Genomic DNA, 20,472 nt, shown 5'->3' with positions numbered 1-20,472 from the left:
GTCAACTAAGGTGTTTCTCATGTCTAGAGAACTGGCAAAACTGTCTTCCACCAGTCTTTCACCTGCTAGATGCACACACCACAATAGATATCCCCTCAACTTAACAAATGCGCGAAATGTGCAGAAGCAGTCAACCGAACAATCTACATGGGAAGCAATAAAGGTCCAGCGCAAACACACGTCCATATTGAATCTTGTCAAATTTCCACGCGATCACGAAAGCTGCCCCACACATACTAACAAGGGAACCTCCCCATCGCACCCCCCTCAGATTTAGTTATAAGTTGGCACAGTGGATAGGCCTTGAAAAACTGAACACAGATCAATCGAGAAAACAGGAAGAAGTTGTGTGGAACTGTGAAAAAAATAAGCAAAATATACCAACTGAGTATTTCATGCGCAAGATAGGTAACATCAAGGAAAAGTCTGAACACAGGAGCGCCGTGGTCCCGTGGTTAGCGTGAGCAGTTGAAGAACGAGAGGTTCTTGGTTCAAGCCTTCCTTCGAACGACATATTTTTTTTTATTTTCAGACAATTATCAAAGTTCGGGCACTCGCACATAATCAACTTCGTTCTCCAAAATTCCAGGACATGTTCAGATTTGCTTGGACATATAGAGGATTTGACGGTCTACACAAGGATAAATTAGAAAACGTTAAAAACCGTTAAAAACATATGTTTTGACAGAGCATAGGGAAACCTCTGCGACAGTGAAACTGTTGCATTCATTTGTTGCAGTATAGTGACACACTCTTATATATTCATCACTTTTTTGGGAGTGATTATCACATCCACAAGAAAACCTAAATCGGGCAAGGTAAAACCCATTCGCCAAGTTTACAAGTTAGGTGGGTCGACAACATATTCCTGTCATGTGACGCACATGCCGTTACCAGTGGCGTATAGAACATATCAGACGTGTTTTCCTGTGGAGGAATCGGTTGACCTATGACCTTGCGATCAAATGTTTTCGATTCCCATTGGAGAGGCACGTCCTTTCGTCTACTAATCGCACGGTTTTGCGGTGCGGTCGCAAAACACAGACACTAAACTTGTTACAGTCAACAGAAACGTCAATGAACGAACGGACAGATCATAACTTTGCGAAAATAAAGAAAGTAAAATTTTCACTCGAGGGAAGACTTGAACCAAGGACCTCTCGATCTGCAGCTGCTCACGCTAATCACGGGACCACGGCGCTCCTGAGCTCGTTCTCGTCCTTGATGTAGCCTATCTTCGACATGGACTACTCAGTTTGTATATTTTGCTTATTTTTTTCATAGTTCCACACAACTTCTTCCTGTTTTCTCGATTGATTTGTGTTCAGTTTTTCAAGGACTATCCCCTGTGCCAACTTATAACTAAATCTGAGGGGGGTGCGATGGGGAGGTTCCCTTGTAAGTATTAGTTCGCTATTCGGCCGTCTAGAGGACGACACAGTTAACTCAGCCACATTCCTGCAATCCAACAGGCCTTTCCGTTCGGACGGATCCTGCTGTTAACGGGAAATGTGAATCATGCCCAGCACAGACCACGCATACACAGAATCATCCTACGAAATTGGTTAAATATATGTTTGGTCGCTATACTTACAGTTAAATATTAGGATTCCTGTTTTAGTTGAATGACATTTCATAATGAGCGAAGTATCGGATATACACCCTGCTGACTGCTGTGGCTCTGGAAATAGAAATATATCTACAATTCTTACGACCTGACATACGCCTCCCTTCCCCATCACAGTATTCCACGTCAAACAGATACCTTACTTTGCACATGTCGGAACACAAACACATACCTTATAAGCCTGATGCTAAAGGCGAACCTGTCACACATCCCATAGTACTAAGTATAATACTTTGTCAATAACTTGCGAGTGGTACCACTATGTCCTAGAAAGAGAGGCGTAATCGTCTTACAAACAGCGAGATGTTAAAAAAAAACACACACAAACATATTACCATCACAAGCGGTCTTGGTTTTACAGGTGCATAAAAGTATCCATGTTAAAAGCTATACTTGATTTACAAATCGAGGTACGACATTACCTCTGAATGAGGTGGTTTTTTGTCCAGACAAATATCGTGGCGGTGATCGCTGGAGCTATAGTATCAGACCAACAGAGCGCTTACACGTCGTTGAAGGTGCAACATCGTAATAAAATTACCCAATTTAGAAAGTGATTCGGCTAAGGAACATGGTATGAAACCGATATTTGCAACTCCCTCACGCCACAGCCGCTAGATATTTCTCCTGTATTTGTAACGCATTCTGTCTCAATGCCATGTCAGAGATTCGGGGACATATCAACTGGGCTATAGCCGATGCTTGATTGAGAAGGATCACAAACAGTAGTATATGGTGTGCTGATTGAGCCCGTAAGAAATGTACACTGACTTTTCGCTATCCGCTAGAAATGCTGTCTGCGATTTGGAATCAAGTCCCTCCATTCAAGTACATACCTGCATTGGATCCTATGGAGAAGTTCTTTAATGATTACAGCCACTAGTGAATCATATTTCTGGCACTCTCATATCTAGAATAGAGTCACCTCTCTCGAACTTATCTCCTACAATAAAATTCCAGCCGCATGTTAGGTACTCGCTATGCATTCTACAACAGCCCTCTCAGACTCTGTGCTAGCATCCCTGCAGCTTTGCGCATGAGATCGTTCGAATGTAAGTCGGAACTGAATAGAAGTCGGAGGAAACTATATCTTCCACCTTCTGCATACCGTGTAGAAACAGGCTAAGCTGGGTTTCTGCTACAGGACTGTATTTTGACCATTCGATGGAAACTGGAACTGATAGATGGACGAGGATTTTTGCTACTGCACTGTGGTGCACCCCCAAACTACATACAAGTACTACAGATCCACATCCATTCACAGCTATCTCCACAACATGCTATCTTCATTATTCTGTACAATTCACCAGAGAAAATTTACGAACTATAAAAGCTCAACTATCTTCATCCGATAGAGAACTAGATAAGATTTTTATTGCATATCTCTCCTCCCAGATATAAAAAAACAAATACTGCATGCTTGCAAGCATCAAGCACATGTGACGATTCTATTGAATATACAGGTATTGATCAACTGCACAGGCCAGTTTAAGGTTTCGTGACCTGTACTGTAGGAGCATGATCGTATCCCGTGGACTATACTGTAAGTCGCAAGAGACGCCACCTGTGGCCCTGTCTCATTGTTTCAAACACTGTTTTTCCCTACTCTAACACGCTTTGTTCACTGCCAAACATTTTGTTTTTATGCCACAACTTCGAGGTATGTGTCAGGTTCTAAACTGACATTAAGACGTTCTAATTCACGGCCTCTCGCAGACGACAAAGACATCACCCCAAAGTACCGTTATCAAAGACGTCACACTGTGACACAATTGACGCCATTCAAGATGGCTGGCGTGATGTCAGCTGATGCTGCGGGTACCATTACCAAAGATGGCTGGAAAGTGCCACACCTCCCGGCCAAGCCCCCTGGCGGGAAGTTTGAATTTTGGAAGGAAGATAGGTCAGTTAGGCTACCTCTAGATGTCGCACGGTGTAAATCATATTGTTACTGCTGTTACCATAACACACCGCACACGCTGGATGGTTTTAAATAAAAGTAATTTACAATGTAAGGAAATTGGAAGAGATTTGCGGCGTTGGTGTGGGTTTCCAAACTACATATAAACTCATCTGTCACATTGATGGAATAGCTGATTGCTCTGGATTCCGTTTCAACTGATTCCTCATATTGCAGTCATAAACACAATCACTGTTTCGGTGCCAGCCATCCCCAGAAGGTGTCACCCCTCCACAAAACTCTTTCTCCATCTCAAACATGCGTTGTCAGTCAATCATTATGTGGTAACCAACAGCACACCAGTGGATGGATGGTATGGAAAAGACACTCCCGATGTACTGAAATAATAAGCATTACAGTTGATTGTGTGAAAAATTTTACCAATTTTACAGTAATTTCAACACTGACCAGTGATGCGAGAGCATGTTCCCCAATTTCAGTATCATACATAAACCACCCCGTCCCCACTTTGCAAGTATCATTGCAAATGTAGATAAATGACTGTTCAGTACATCCATGCATTGTTAATTCTCGAACACATCCATCATCAAAGTATTTCAAATAGCGCTCTACATATTCCTAACACTTCGAGCACAGCGCTTAATTTATGATCTATCTCTATGCTGATGGGAGTTACAAAGCATTCTCGCAGTCTTAGAGTAAAATCAGAGACTGAAAGAACCCTCTCGCACTGTCATTGACCAACCCTCCCTGCAGCACTGTTACCGATTTAATCTGGAATCGACCTGAAGTAGACTGCTAAATTCCACGTCTTGTGAATGAATAGAGCTTGCCAAGTCCTCGCCCATCCAAGTGGACAAGATTTCTCGAGATGTGCCCACGTTGAGGAGGTTAGCACTCCTTATTGATGTATAGTAACAGATTTGAAAGTGTTGTGATGTAATAGCAGGCGATTAAGAAGAACAAGGGACTGGTGATTTTTATGCGCGATGGAGTTCCAGACGGATGGAGCTCGAATCAGGGTCAGTCAGAGAGAACATAAACACATGCACTCCTAAGGCTGCAACATTCCACACTTAAAACGGGCTATAATGTTAGATCGCTTGCGTTTCTAACCTATCACTCAAGTGGAATGTAGCGCTGTTAATATTCCAATGTAAGAAATATATTTCAAGTGCATGACATACACCCTTCTTCCCAGTTTCTCTACGAAAAACTATGTTATCGAACCTTAAAACGAAAAACTACTTCCTTAAAACCGAGCGAGGTGGCGCAGTGGTTAGCATACTGGACTCGTATTCGGGAGGACGACGGTTCAATCCCGTCTCCAGCCATCCTGATTTAGGTTTTCCGTGATTTCCCTAAATCGTTTCAGGCAAATCCCGGGATGGTTCCTTTGAAACGGCACGGCCGACTTCCTTCCCAATCCTTGCCTAACCCGAGCTTGCACTCCGTCTCTAATGACCTCGTTGTCGACGGGACGTTAAACACTAACCACCACCACCACCTTCCTTAAAACATTGGCTCTGTGTGATACGAGCACAATATAGCTTTCCAGAGATGTTTAGCGTCCACTGTTCACATTCGATCACGCTTCAGAAATTATACTGTGCCTGCATCAGCCCTAATAAAATGATCGTTAGTAACGGGGAATACCACTTACAAGGAAACAGATAAATTCATACCAGGAGCATCCGACATGTGAAAATTACAAGTCATTCCACCACTAACTGTGTAAACAGCACATCTGTCAGGAAAACGTATGCATGGTGAGTGCAGTGCCTCACAAGCAGCTACCGTTAACTTAGTTAAGAAGCTGAAGTCTCGATTCTACACCCAAGATGCGACAGGGGGATGGAGTACATCACATAAATCATAGTTCGTTTGGAGGAATGTGTCATGTTTCAACACACCTGAGATGGAAGTCCTCTGATGACCGACAGGTTTACCATTAACGACCGCAAGTGGACAGTGCTTTAAATCACATAGAGAACATGTGGCTGTATATGAGTCGAACACAGGCTATGTCACGCCACTGATGCATCCTGACAGAGCCATGGAAAAATTGACCTACAGCAACTTCCCCCTCTCAAGAATGCATCATCAGTCTACAATTAAATCATACCTCATTACAGCTCCACCTCAATCGATCACCCCATTCACTCTCTGTTATCCTTTAACAAAGATGCATTTAATTTTAGAGACAGATGGTTCTCTCTCTTCCTCAAAAGCGTCAAATACAGTAGGCAACTCAGATGTATCACTGGTACCTCAATAGACATACAGTATAATGCTGCCTCGACGGAAAAAAAAGAATTGACTGCTTGCCTGACTCCCTTCGCTTCCATGTCGACGTTTTCTCGGATTCCACTTGGTGCCTTGTACTTCTTCCCATGTAGAAATTGTTCTGCACCAACCAGAAGATACGCAAGTACTTCCTCAATTTCCCCAAATTTCGTCCTATATTTGGTCAATTTATACCTTACCACCACGTCATTTTTCGCAATTCTATCGAATTTATGTCAGTTCCATCGATGCGATCATGACATAACCTCTCGTTCTGTGTTCAAAAAATTTCATGTAAATGTATTACATGTGACAACACCTAGCCCAAATGCACTGATAGGGAGGTATAGTATAGCACTGTACCTGATTCTATCCAGTCACCCACACATTTGGAGAACATTTGCTCTGTTTTCTGTATGTCTGTGTATATCCATGTGTCGTGGATGGCTCCCAGGCTGCAGCACTATGCAGAAGCGCTGATTCAAAGACTTTGTCAGATAATTTCCTAGGTCGGAGGAGAATCGAGACATATAGCGAGTGTGAGTGTAGGTGACCATAACCTTTCCAGGCGCTGTACAGATATAGAAGATAACTGCACTGTTTGTGTAAAATGTGTATATATTGCCGTGTAGTGTTACTGTGGCTTATGTTGTGACATGACCAGAGAAAATGAGTGTGTGTGTCCTATCGTGAGGGACGTATAGATTCAGTCCAATGATAACCACGAGGGGATGAGAGAGATTTTTACATGGAAAATTATATGCGCTATAGATACTGAGATACGTTCCAGAACCACAGCCATCAAGAGGAGACATTACCTGTAAATCAATCGGTATCAGGCTACAGCAGCAATCGTAATATTTAATTGTAATCACACTGGTAACTATGTTCCTGGTTCGCAATATTCTTGTGATTCTTGTATGTACTTGATGATCTGTAGACAACTTTTGCGAGGTTTAACTGCCGGTGCAATATGGCGATGTGTACAAAATAGTTTTTGCCGCTGAAAGTCTTTCCTGCAGAAAAAGAAGGTGGACAGAGCTCCCATACCAGCAGCAGCAGCCGTTTTTCGGGTAAATTCAGTGACTGACGGGCTGCCCTGTTAGGATTGCTAGGAAGAATGCACCCTTTGCTATTCAGGGAAGCACTGCAACATCTCTCTTGGTGCTGGACCCGCACCGCATCTATTTGTCATCACGTCAGCAACGACGCCTAGGTGAACATGTGTTTTGATAAGTATTTTTTGGGTGTCATATAATAAAGACATGCAGCTGCCTCATCCCGGTGGGACCCGAACTGACATCTACGTGTGGCTTGGCTTCTGACGGCCGCGTCATCACTTCGCGCGGACTGCCGGTGCATCCCGACTCCTGGGTACGTGTGCAGAGTCGATTGGGTCTTGAATCAAGTGGCGGGATGTGTTTTTTACTAGCGATCTTTTGTTTAAACTATATTCCATCATTTTCACCAACCAACAGGATGCTGCGAATTAAAAAAGAAACTAACCCATACATGTGAAGAATATCAATTTAATTAATTTGTATAAATTTTTTATAACAGTCCGGTGTTGCGGTACAACAGTTAAGGGGATGGTGTGTGTGAGTGGGTGACATGGAGCAGAACAGCAGATGAAGTGCAGAACACTATGTAAGTTTGCACAATTTTATATAAAACGCGGTACAGTAGTTTAAGGGGGTGGGTGACAAAGAAGAATGCGCCAGAAATGGCGTTCAAAAGCCTGTGAAATTCGAAAACTGCACCAGAAAATGGTGGGAGGACGTAACTAATTACTTAATTTGGTATCAAAGGCGGTACAATAGTTAAAGGAAAGGGGGGTGACATTGAAACCCACTTAACAGAACAATAGATTAAGTGCCATAAAAGGGTCAAACATTAGGTTAAGACACCATGTCATACATTAGATTATGCAACTTGTTTGCTCCATGTAATTACTTCTTACAAGACCTACATGTTTCCAAACAGCAGAGAATAATGAGCAAGAGAAATCCAACCCACACAAACTGATTTTCTTATAAATAAACAATATACCCTAGAATTTCCTGTTATAAGATCCTTCCTCTCCACCACCACCAGACCGCCATCTTGGATTACGTCACGGAAGTCACAGTGCCCTCTCATGGCAGTACTGTGTACTAGGTCAATTGGACTCTGGACCTTGGGATGAACACACTTGATGGTGGTACTGCATCTAATCGTTTAAATAGAGATTGAAAATATAGACTTATCTCCAGGACTGAAAATATAGACTTATGTCCAGCATAGGCAGCGTCCTTTTCTCGCCAATCCCTAGGAAGAGGTGGCAGTTGGCTGACTTATGTTAATGGAGGTAGCCAAAGTGCCCTTTTTCCCACCATTTTCTTAGGTTAGTGGAGGAAGCTGTGGTGTGTTGCATTGTCCTGTTGGAATTTGAACCTCCTATCATTTTCTGGAGAGGAGAGGGGAGGGTTTACCAGCAGGTGGGAGGTTAATTAATTGATCAATTTAATTAAGTAGTCAATCAAACTGATAAGAGTGAGAGGGGATTATTCCAATAACTCAGATCTGAAAGTGTACCTGTAGCAGCGAGGGGGCGAGGGGGTTTGTGGGAAGGGGTGGGAGAACAGTAGGTATAGTGTCTGTTAATAAAAAGGAAAGATCCTTTTAGCAGAACAATAGGTTAAGTACCTGTCAATCAAATGAGAACAATAGGTTACGCACCTGTCAATCAAAGGAGAACAATAGGTTTGCCGCTGAGTGCATACCTGCTTCTGATGTAGGCAACCTGCACTAACAAAATGCACTGATGCCTGCCTCGTTCCCCTACTAGAATTATGCTTTCAGGGACAGTCACCTGAGCTTCCATGGGATGCGTGTTAGGAGTCGAAAAAGGCATCACAGCTCATGAATGTGAACATTACTGTGCACCAAAATCATCCCTTCGTGCTTAGATTCTCTGCTGTTGGCGATGGCAACTTCCACAAGAGCAGAATTGCGTTACAGTGCATTGGCAAACATAATAGGAATTCACACTGACATTATGGCTACCAAATTTGCTTGGCCTGAATCTCACGGGGAATACCATCCTGATTTAGTTTTCCTGCGATTTGTCTAAATCGCTTCAGGTAAATTCCAGGATGGTTCCTTTGACATGGCATGGCCGACATCTTCCCCCATCCTTCCGTAATCCGATGGGACCAATGGCCTCGCTGTTTGGTCCCTGCCCACAAATCAACCAACCTATACTCCGTCGTGAAATTTTTGTCTATGTTTGGACTGATATCACAGGAGGAGTGTCGCATTGAAATTCTTCCCTAAATATATCAATCGATCCTGAAGAACGCAGTCTCCTCACTCGTGCTGAAGCTTGAACCAGATACAGTTAATTGATGACACTTCCCTGTTCCCAAACGACAAAAAGGTAGATATTTCGCTATAGATTGCTTATGAAATCAAATGCCAACTTTGAAGTTTTCAGACTGCCCTAGTTGTGATGGCTTTATTGTTGGTGAAAATATAGATTTGTAAAATGATCCTGTAAACTGTAATCACATCTGGATGGAGTTAACACAAACATCGCAGTGTTGTTTGAGTGCCTACTCTACACTCACGAGAGATGCATTTGCACAATACGCATTCTGGAGAGGTGCTGCAGACGACCTATCTCTACATAAGAGGTTAAAATTTTTTTTTATCAAAAATTAATTATTATTATTAGCCCCATGAAAGACATACAGAAATGTGTAAGGCTCTGTATCTGACAATATTATCGTTACCTATACCTTTTCTCTAAAACTGCAAGGCAATCTAGTGAAACTTCATTGTCGTTATCTTAAAATCTGATATATAGGCATACAACTTGTATTATGAAAACCTTCATCCCGACATGTCGGTATTTAAACATTTTTTGGAACCTCCTACATTCTGTCATGTCAGTATTCTGATAGAAAACAAAAACAGAAACAAATTACTCTTTCTACAAATCATGTGAAAACAATTCTCTAATATCTCAATGCGAATTTCAAAATATTCTCTAACGTCTGATAATAATTATACTGCAATGCTCCTGTACACGACAGACATCTTACCTCGTCTTGCCGCTGCAACTGCATGGACAGCAACATGCTAAAATAATTCAAAAGAAATATTGCGATCCATGCAGAGTACAGTGCATGGTAACAACTACTGATCCAGCTACTCCTATGTTTTTTTGTATAGAAATTGAATGATCAGGAGGGGTTTGGTCAACAAGACTTAATCGGTGTAAAAAATGAGAGGAACCAATAAAAACTTTTAATTTTGCTATATTCTGAAAATGAAGATTCATTTGACAAACTTTACTCAGTCCTTTCTTTTCATTGAACAATTGGAAAGCTTTAATTATTCCACAACGTCTGTAATCAATAATCATGTATCTGGTCATAACAAAGAAACAAATATTACTCACAATGGACGCATACAAAAATCTGATAAAATACCTAAACAATAGCTGCCTGCACGCTACGGTCGCAGGTTCGAATCCTGCCTCGGGCATGGATGTTTGTGATGTCCTTAGGTTAGTTAGGTTTAACTAGTTCTAAGTTCTAGGGGACTAATGACCTCAGCAGTTGAGTCCCATAGTGCTCAGAGCCATTTTTGAATAGCTGCCTGCAGCAAAAAGGCCAATTACCAGCTAGGGCGGGCTGTGACCTCTCGTGTCGTGCGGCTTCTCACCCCACCAGGTTGCGTCCGACTGATCTCAACAACTGTTCGCTCTCTACTAGTCGCGATAATAATATCTCTGACTCAGAGATTGTGTATGTACTCAACAGCATAATAAAGGACCTAATATTGCCGCAATGTAGCATTCGAATTCCTTCCTTACTTTTTTTTTTAAGCATGCGACAATAGAAATGGGGTTTAATAACAAGCATTTAGTCTTAACGTAAGTACTTTCTGGTTGAGTAATCTTGAGTACACAGCACTTTTTTCGATATTTTGAAATAGACGTCAGTAGGGAAAGTGGTCGATGATAATTTTAGTCTTTCTTGTCATCATTCTGTAAATATGTTTAACAATTGCAAACTTTAATTTGCTGGAAAATTCCCTGTTGCTGCGACACATTACATAAGTCAATAAGGACATTTCTTACTAAGTTGGAACAATTTTTCAGTTTTCTTTTGGAAATTCCATCAACGCTATATGAGTTTTTGGTTTCAGAAATTTTGTAGTTCTGTGAATTTTAGTGAAGAATATTTCTGCTACTTCTAGCTGCTTAAAGTTTTGTGGAATTACGTTTTCAACATATTAGCTTTGTTCTTCAACCCATTTAATCATATTTCCCGCACCACATTTAGAAAATGATTGTTAAAAACTCTTGAAACTTGTGAATTATCGGTCACAACACTTTCATTTACTTCAGCTGTGATGGTATCTTCTGCATTGACTGGTTGTCCTATCTCCTATTTCACAACATCCCACAAAGTTTTACTCTTATTGGCTGCATTATTAATTTCTGTCAGTGTGTCCATTTTTCTGGACATTTTAATGACTTTCTTTAAAATAATACAGTACTTCTGCAGTATGCAAGTACCATCAGATCTTATGTTATTATGGGCTTTATAATGGTGTAACAGGTGGTTTATAGGTACACATATTAGCATGTTGGTTCTATTTTTCCTCTGTGTCAAACAGTCTTCCCACAAACAAGTTACAAACATTACAACCTGATGTCTTCTGGATGATCATAACTGAACCACTATGTGGACTATGCTTGTCAATATTGACTAACCATTTTGCGTCCACACTTCAACGCCTGACCTGTTGCCCAGAGGAAACTAAACATCATCTTGCCATATGTGCTTGGAAGTGTTACCCAACCTAAAAACGTACAACTTGTAATTTGTAACAGCAATTGTTAGTCTGAAAGTGACGTAAATACTAATCTAATGTTGTTCAGTACACTATCCTCAGTTACCAGTAGAAATATATGCACTCATACCCTTAAAATTTCCATACCAGCTCTACTAACTTATTCTTAGAACGTTGTACCCTGTTCTCATTAATAAACATCGCTGCTGTCTACAGACATGCTTCAGCGCTCTGAGGTGCTACATAGTTTATTTCCATTAATTGTGCATCATGATCAGGTAGCCCACTAACAGGTTGGTACATATTAACTGTTTCAGCATGAGCATCGTCTATACAGATGTTATCAGCCAGGAACGTGCTCTTTTGATGCATGTGAGTTGGAAGACTGCCTACTGACATGAGATTGAAACAAGCAAATAATGATCGCAATTAATTTTTCCTTTCAGAATGTTTTAAGAAATCTTCACTGAAATCTCCACAAACTTCTAATTCAACTCATCAGCAGCGTATCGCCTGGTAATGAAACGCACCAATGCAGAAATAGACATTTTCCCCAATTTACTAACTGAAAAACGCGAAAGTAGCCTTGTTACCGTCATTGATAGAATGGATATGTCACAGTTTCTTTTTAATTTTAGTGCGTAGTGGAACAATATTAATTGTTTTGGTTCAGACGCTTCTGACTGATTTATTTAATGGCTGTATAAAGGATATCTAGACACATTAGCAATGGTCCAAAATAGTTAAACAGTGCGGAAATAAATGCAATTTGATGTACTTTAACTACATTCCTACAGATCATAAATCAGAATCTTTTATTTGTGATTGATATAAATGCCAGATTTAAGGACACTGTTTAAAATTAATAAATGTATTTAATTTAAAGTAGCTTTTCAAGCAAGACAACATAAGACCATTACCACGTGAACAGCTTTTCAAAGTGCACTTAATAAGAATTTTTTATACCTCTTACTGTAATATTTCTGGCTTTACAGCCGTCATATTCGGTTACAAGGAGCTCTTCTTAGAGCAGTTGAAAAGGCAGCAATGGCAACACGACATAATGTGGTGTGAGGTTCCGATGACAGGTGGTTTGTTCAGTACGGGTATGTGACTAAGACCGCTTAAATTGTGGTCCTCCTCCACGATTGGCTGCTGCGTTTGGAAGTTACTTGCCAAAATGATAGTCTTCTGTTACTAATATTAGAAAAACTAAACAGCGTATCTACGTGCAATTTATATTAAAGCCTCTCTCAATAGCGTGCTATCATTGCATTATTTCACAAGTATTAATAACCAGCTGAATAATAAACAACTGATAAACGTAAAGGCAGACGAAACACTTCAGAGATCTGAGGATCGCGCCAAACTTGGTGGACGAAGTGGTTCGGCTGTGACATCAGAGCTGGTGCGGCAGTGTCGGAGGACAGACATGTTGTCCGCCGCCGTCGGTGTCAGTTAAGACTTTATTAGCAATCTGTGGTTTGTAAATGTCAGGGCTGTACAGACAGTCTTGGAGAACAGACATGTTTTCTGCCGCCATCGGCATCAGGTTAAAACTTCATTAGCAATCTATGGTTATTTGGACATGTAGCTCAAAACTGTGTGATAGTAATTATGGAAGTACAGAGTTTATTATATTGTTGAAGGATGGAAAATATTTTTGACTCTAGAATGTAACTGTGGAGTTTCTCGGGTTCCGCTAATAAAAAGCGAGTGGCATCCCGTACAAACAAAATAATTGAAAATTTAATTATTCACATAATATCAGTTCCTCGTTAAGAGTCTCTTACAGCCTTAAGATAAAGGATTCACTACCTACGCGCTGTTCTCTGCGCAGGAGATAACAACTATAGAAGAATGCAGCTTGGTGAATATTAAATGGAACTTAGACATTCCACTGAGGGTGGTGGGAGGAAATAGGCACTTTCGCATCTACTGCAATCTTAGTATAAATGAGATAAATGACACGTCATCTGTGGTAACACAGAGGAGGTTTGCAGGAGACATACTTTTGAGGGAACGGTTTTATCATATGCAGGTATATATCGCCCTCTCCCTCTCTCTCTCTTTTTCAGCTTGCCGTACTACGAATAAAAATTTACTGTTTCCTTAACCATAGGGCTTACTTATTGCTTATTCTTCCATTCCATATGTGGCATAACAGCAAACCAGTGCTCAACAGTATTGGTTAAAAACAGTCTTGGTTGAAATTTTAGTTTTTTTATTTTTCAACGACGCGTTTCGCCTTTTTTAGGCCTCTTCAGGTTATCTTTTCTAGATGAACGCGAGAGGCAACAAGATCTGCATAACGCGTTCCCGTTCATAGGAGCGAGTAACAGTAGGATGGGGGCTTACTGTTACTCGCTCCTATGAACGGGAACGCGTTATGCAGATCTTGGTGCCTCTCGCGTCCATCTAGAAAAGATAACCTGAAGATGCCTAAATAAGGCGAAACGGGTCGTTAAAAAATAAAAAAATAAAATAAAATTGCAACCAAGACTGATTTTAACCAATACTTATTGCTTTTATTCTCTGTTCTATCCCATTTACCAAGATATGATGTGTCGACTTTCATCTATTACAGCGTCAGGCGATTCTCGCAGATGTGCAATTCGAGTGCTGTACTTCTGGATCTGTGCCCTTTTCCTCATCCTGAGGATCGGATACGGCGCCAGGCTAACTGCCACATCCACTTTCAGGCAGTCTACTCTGCCTTACCATGGAATGGAGGACATCCTCGCCAGTGGCTGGAGCGTCAATGTCATCAGTAACAGCTTTGCGTTGGAATCCATGCAGGTACACTGCTGGCTTCATTAATCGAGATTTAATTATTTATCTGTTTCAGTAAGCCCTACTTTAATGTTGCCTTAACGTTTACAGAGTTTGCTGAAAGGCAACTGGAGCGGTTGTAAATCCTGAGCATGAGACGCATTTGTGTGGTATGATCAAATGAAAAGGTGCTATCGACTTTCATCTAGTAACAGAATGAAAACCGAGAGTTTGAGAGATAACTGATAGCGAACATGTTGATGGTAGACTGCCAGATCTCAACTTCCCAAATGTAGTTTCTATTACATATCCTCATTTGCTTTGTTAGTATTCGCTGTCCTGAATCCTTACCATGAAGCTGAAGTGACGCCTTATGATCGTCCCTTCTAAAATTGAGTGGTCAGTGCGTCTGACTGCTATGTGAAGCACTTTTGGTACTGGCAGGGATGTTTCGTTGCTTGGAGGACTGTAATGGCCTCCAACCAGCCTCTTAATGCAAACTGGGGATCTACTTGAATAAGAAGCAGCAGCTTCAATGCCTGGAAACTCCAAAAACGGCTGAGAGAGTGATGCGATGACTCCATGCACCTCCATACTGCATCTGAGTGAGACTATATGGCGGAGGATGATGTGGCAGCCAGTCTGCATCAGGCGGTTCTCTGGACCTGATTGTGGAGTTCTGTCTCTTGATGCCTTATGAGGAGAAACGTTGTCAGTGGAGTGCAGGCAGTTCTACTATTTTTCTTGCACTTATCATTTCTTTCTGTACTCAAAATAATCAATGATTTGTTAATATAAAACTGCAGTGTTATACCATAGTTCAGAGAACCATGCCTGGTGCTATAATGTTCATGCCAACCTTGCAGTTGAGGACAACTTAATCTTTATTTTTCGGCTTTCTAGGTAGACACGTTAGAGAATCACAGCTCATGATAAGGTGTTGCCAAAGACTTTTGGCAGTAACATCATTGTCATTTCCCCCACAAACTAATGTCTGATATTTTTACTGCTCCATTCTTCATGTACCTTCTGTAACATGTCACCTCAGCTGTACCACTGCAATAAAATAAAAATATTAATTTGGGTCACAAAATATAGTTCATTTCAAATTTTTTTATTTTTGAGAAATCTTATAGATCATTTTCCACACTGATACCTTTTTAAACCATTAACAGTCTTAATTACTGGCTTGGAGCTACTTAACAGAATTATAAAAACTTCCTGTACGCGTCAACAATTTACACCAACTGTTTCAGCTCGTGGGATTAGTAGTACTCTTGATATTGTGTAACAAAGGCTTCAACTTCTTCACTTCTTCTTTAACGGGGAATGCATTGACAGTGGCCTGTTAACATAGTATCTGTTGACGATTACAAGTTAAGAATAGACCAGATTAGCAGCTGAATGACCAATTGTTCATACGAACTGCTGCAGCTTTATTCTGTTTCTCCTTTGTGGTTTCTTTTTGTAACGGAACTAAATTCAATCCTTTCATAGATTATAACTTTATGTCACCCATATGGTTCTTGGACACAAATCATTCATCACAATTGTATTAAATCGATGTTCCAATTGCATACAAACTACATATTTGCATGACTTTTCAGTTCACAGGTCATGATCAAGTGCTGAATTAAAAATACAAAGCCCGCATCTCGTGGTCGTGCGGTAGCGTTCTCGCTTCCCACGCCCGGGTTCCCGGGTTCGATTCCCGGCGGGGTCAGGGATTTTCTCTGCCTCGTGATGGCTGGGTGTTGTGTGCTGTCCTTAGGTTAGTTAGGTTTAAGTAGTTCTAAGTTCTAGGGGACTTATGACCACAGCAGTTGAGTCCCATAGTGCTCAGAGCCATTTGAACCATTAAAAATACAAAAGCAATCAACAAATATGATATCTTAAAACTAGGAAATAACAGCTATAAATAGCATAGCTATGAATAATGTTCCACAACACTTACAAAGAAAAGTACCTCATCACAAAATTAATAATAATCGCTTTTGCATAAAATGTTGAAAGCAGTATTTATGGGGACTTGTGAAGTTACTGAAATCCACAAGAAACGTCCAACACAAAAAGAACCAAGCTCTCAATAAACAGAAAGTTTTTTGACGCCTTTCAGAATGTCTGTAACAAATTTTGACGTAAATCTATCCCACTCCATTATTACCAACTGTTAGCACAAGTGAACCTAACACACAGTGCACTACATCTGCCTTGCCTGTAAACAGTGAACCACACTACATGCTTCCATACTTGTCCCAAACGTCCAGTAAACTCGAAGTTTATCTGCAGAAGTGCATTGCCTGGACAGCACATCACCTGTTATCGCAAGCTGGTTACTTCTTCATTGCTGTACCCTCAGGGATATCTGGCAACAATGCAGTCTGCATCAGAACTGTCTTTGATTCTTGAGTTTCTCCCGGCGTATTTGATAATCAAAATATCCATGGGTATGCTGCCGGTCTATAGTGTCCAACGGGCACAATATTTCGGCGATCATACATGTCACCATCATCAGGTGAACTGACGGACTGAGCTCCTGTGAACGTGCCGGCACGGAGATCCATACGCTATGGCTGCTCAGAGGGAACTCAGTTTGGTCGCGGCGGCGGCCGATTTAAATACCCTCCGCCACCCTTCACAGAGGAATGGGGTACTTAAAACTCTAGTGCATGGGGCGCGCACTATCTCTGACGCAGAGAGTCTACCCCAGGAATTGGAACATCTGAGAACTGTATTTCGAAAAAATGGGTACTCAGAGTGGCAGATTCAACGTGCTCTCCGCCCAACCACTGCAGCACAACCTGTTGAGATGGATGAAGTCACGAGGGAGGAGGGAGGCACTGCATTTATTCCATACACAGGCGCACTCTCAGGGAAAATCGCCCGCATTCTGAAGAAACATCGGGTCGGAACTGTGTTTTGTCCTCCAAATAAAACTCGTGCACTGGTGGGGAGCGCCAAAGATGACCTCGGTTTGAGGAAGGCCGGCGTGTACCAGATTCCGTGTCAATGTGGCAAGTCGTATATTGGTCAGACGATGCGTACCGTCGAGGATCGTTGCCGTGAACACCAGAGGCACACTCGACTGATGTATCCAAGCAAGTCGGCGGTCGCTGAACATTGTTTGTCGGAAAATCACGCCTTGGAGTATGACCGCACGAGGATTCTGGTACAGACGTCGAGATATTGGGACAGCGTTGTTAGAGAGGCCATCGAAATTCGCACCAATGACGACCTCATAAACCGTGACTGTGGCTATAATCTTAGCAAGGCTTGGGAACCAGCGATAGGGTTAATCAAGAGTAAATCGAGCAAACGTATAGTTGTGACGACCACGGCGGACAGAGACATCACACCGACGTCATCTCAGACGCTGTCGCAATCTGTTCCACCGCGCGACCGTGGCGCGGGGCGCGGACAGCGGAGGGAGCGCGCCGCGGGCGGAGGGTATTTAAATCGGCCGCCGCCGCGAACAAACCCAGTTCCCTCTGAGCAGCCATAGCGTACGGATCTCCGTGCCGGCACGTTCACAGGAGCTCAGTTCGTCAGTTCACCTGATGATGGCGACATGTATGATCGCCGAAATATTGTGCCCGTTGGACACTATAGACCGGCAGCATACCCGTGGATATTTTGAGAACTGTCTTTGTTCCATTACTAATGAAAACAGACCAAGCAATGCATGGAGGCCTGTGAGGAGCTAGCACCTACAGCCTCTGAGTATACTCCACGAGACATGTCATTGCTCAACTAGTCAAAGATTGTGATACCTTAAGTACGTGGTACAGAACAACTTTTCGGCACGCTTGTGATTCAGAATCCGCAGAAGACAGAATATTTCTATTGTAGACATTATAACAGCAGCTTTCACGTTTGTAAACAAAGTTTAAACCAAATAAGTCAGTAAATTATCTTTTAATAGCCATTTGTAGCTGCTGCTAAGAAAGATGGAAAATGAACAAAAAAGAATTACTAGTTTCTCTCTGTTTTTAAAGTTTTTCGTTTAAAATTTTGTTGCTTAATTGACGTCACAAGGAGAAGATGGTTTCAATAACGCACGGTTTTTCAGTGCAAGACTGTCCGCGACAGTGCGCAAGGTACCCGACCACTGTCGACATCTCAACTGAATGAGTATACAGCATTCTCCTTGAAAAACAGGAAATAAGTAATCTATACATGCAACAGCTGTGGCAATTTCTGACGGTCGACCAAACAAGCGCCCAGAAGAGGGTTTCAGCTCAATGTTTGGTAATATTTAATATATAATAATCAACATGACATTATGTTCCAGTGTGTCATTCTCTATGAAGCCTTGATCCATCAGTACGCACCAGCATTGAAACAGCAGTCAAAGCAATGGGAGCCAAGGAGATGGTGCAACGGCTGCTCTAGACCTCATGTAGAACATGGCTGAAAATACCCTGTACCTCAATCTAGATCTGGGGTTTTTCTGGCTAAACATAGCGCACAGAAGAACGCAAATAGCTTTTTGTCAGTGGGGAAATTCCTCGGGGGTAATAGGACCCACTGATGGGAAAGGGCAGAGAAACAAATTGAGCATGCTATGTCCATTATTGTCTCACGAGTTTAATAAGACACAGTGCAGATGAACACACCAAACAGAGAACTTTTGCCAGAAAAATCCGCTGTCCCGCAATGTGGAGTGTGAATCGGGCATTGTATTTGATTCTCAAACACATTATTCTCCAAATTTGTCTCGAACTGCCTTTTTCCCTAAATGGAAAATCTGGATCATTAGTAATAAGCCTGCTCCAAATGAGAAAGTAACAGTTGCTGTGAGCAAATGATTTACAGAGTATCGCAAAACGGAGATTTCCGACGGAACGAAGAAACTGAAACATTTCAGACTAACTACACTACTGCCCATTAAAATTTCTGCACCACGAAGATGACGTGCTACAAACGCGAAATTTAACCGACAGGAAGAAGATGCTGTGATATGCAAATGATTAGCTTTTCAAAGCAGTCACACGAGGTTGGCGCCGGTGGCGACACCTACAACGTGCTGACATGAGGTAAGTTTCCAACCGATTTCTCATACACAAACAGCAGTTGACCGGCGGTGCCTGGTGAAACGTTGTTGTAATGCCTCGTGTAAGGAGGAGAAATGCGTACCATCACGTTTCCGACTTTGATAAAGGTGGGATTGTAGCCTATCGTGATTGCGGTTTATCGTATCGCGACATTGCTGCTCGTGTTGGTCGAGATCCAGTGACTGTTACCAGAATATGGGATCGGTGGGTTAAGGAGGATAATACGGAACGCCGTGCTGGATCCCAACGGCCCCGCATCACTAGCAGTCGAGATGACAGGCATCTTATCCGCATGGCTGTAACGACGGATCGTGCAGCCACGTCTCGATCCCTGAGTCAACACATGGGGACGTTTGCAAGACAACAACCATCTGCACGAACAGTTCGACGACGTTTGCAGCAGCGTGGACTATCAGCTCGGAGACCATGGCTGCGGTTACCCTTGACGCTGCATCACATACAGGAGCGCCTGTGATGGTGTACTCAACGACAAACCTGGGTGCACGAATGGCAAAACATTTTTCCGGATGAACCCAGGTTCTGCTTACAGCATCATGATGGTCGCATCCGTGTTTAGCGACATCGCGGTGAACGCACATTGGAAGCGTGTATTCGTCATCGCCATACTGGCGTATCACCCAGCGTGATGGTATAGGGTGCCATTGGTTACACGTCTCGGTCACCTCTTGTTCGCATTGACGGCACTTTGAACAGTGGACGTTACTTTTCAGATGTGTTACGACCCATTGCTCTACCCTTCATTCGATCCTTGCGAAACCCTACATTTCAGCAGGATAATGCACGACCGCATGTTGCAGGTCCTGTACGGGCCTTTCTGGACACAGAAAATGTTGGACTGCTGCCCTGGCCGGCACATTCTCCTGATCTCTCACCAATTGAAAACGTCTGGTCAATGGTGGCCGAGCAACTGGTTCGTCACAATACGCCAGTCACTACTCTTGATG

Source organism: Schistocerca piceifrons, chromosome 6 (genome assembly GCF_021461385.2).
Source record: "Schistocerca piceifrons isolate TAMUIC-IGC-003096 chromosome 6, iqSchPice1.1, whole genome shotgun sequence".
In the NCBI taxonomy this organism is placed as follows: Eukaryota; Metazoa; Arthropoda; class Insecta; order Orthoptera; family Acrididae; genus Schistocerca; species Schistocerca piceifrons.
The sequence above is the reverse complement of the archived record's forward strand: the minus strand, read 5'-3'. Positions refer to the sequence as shown.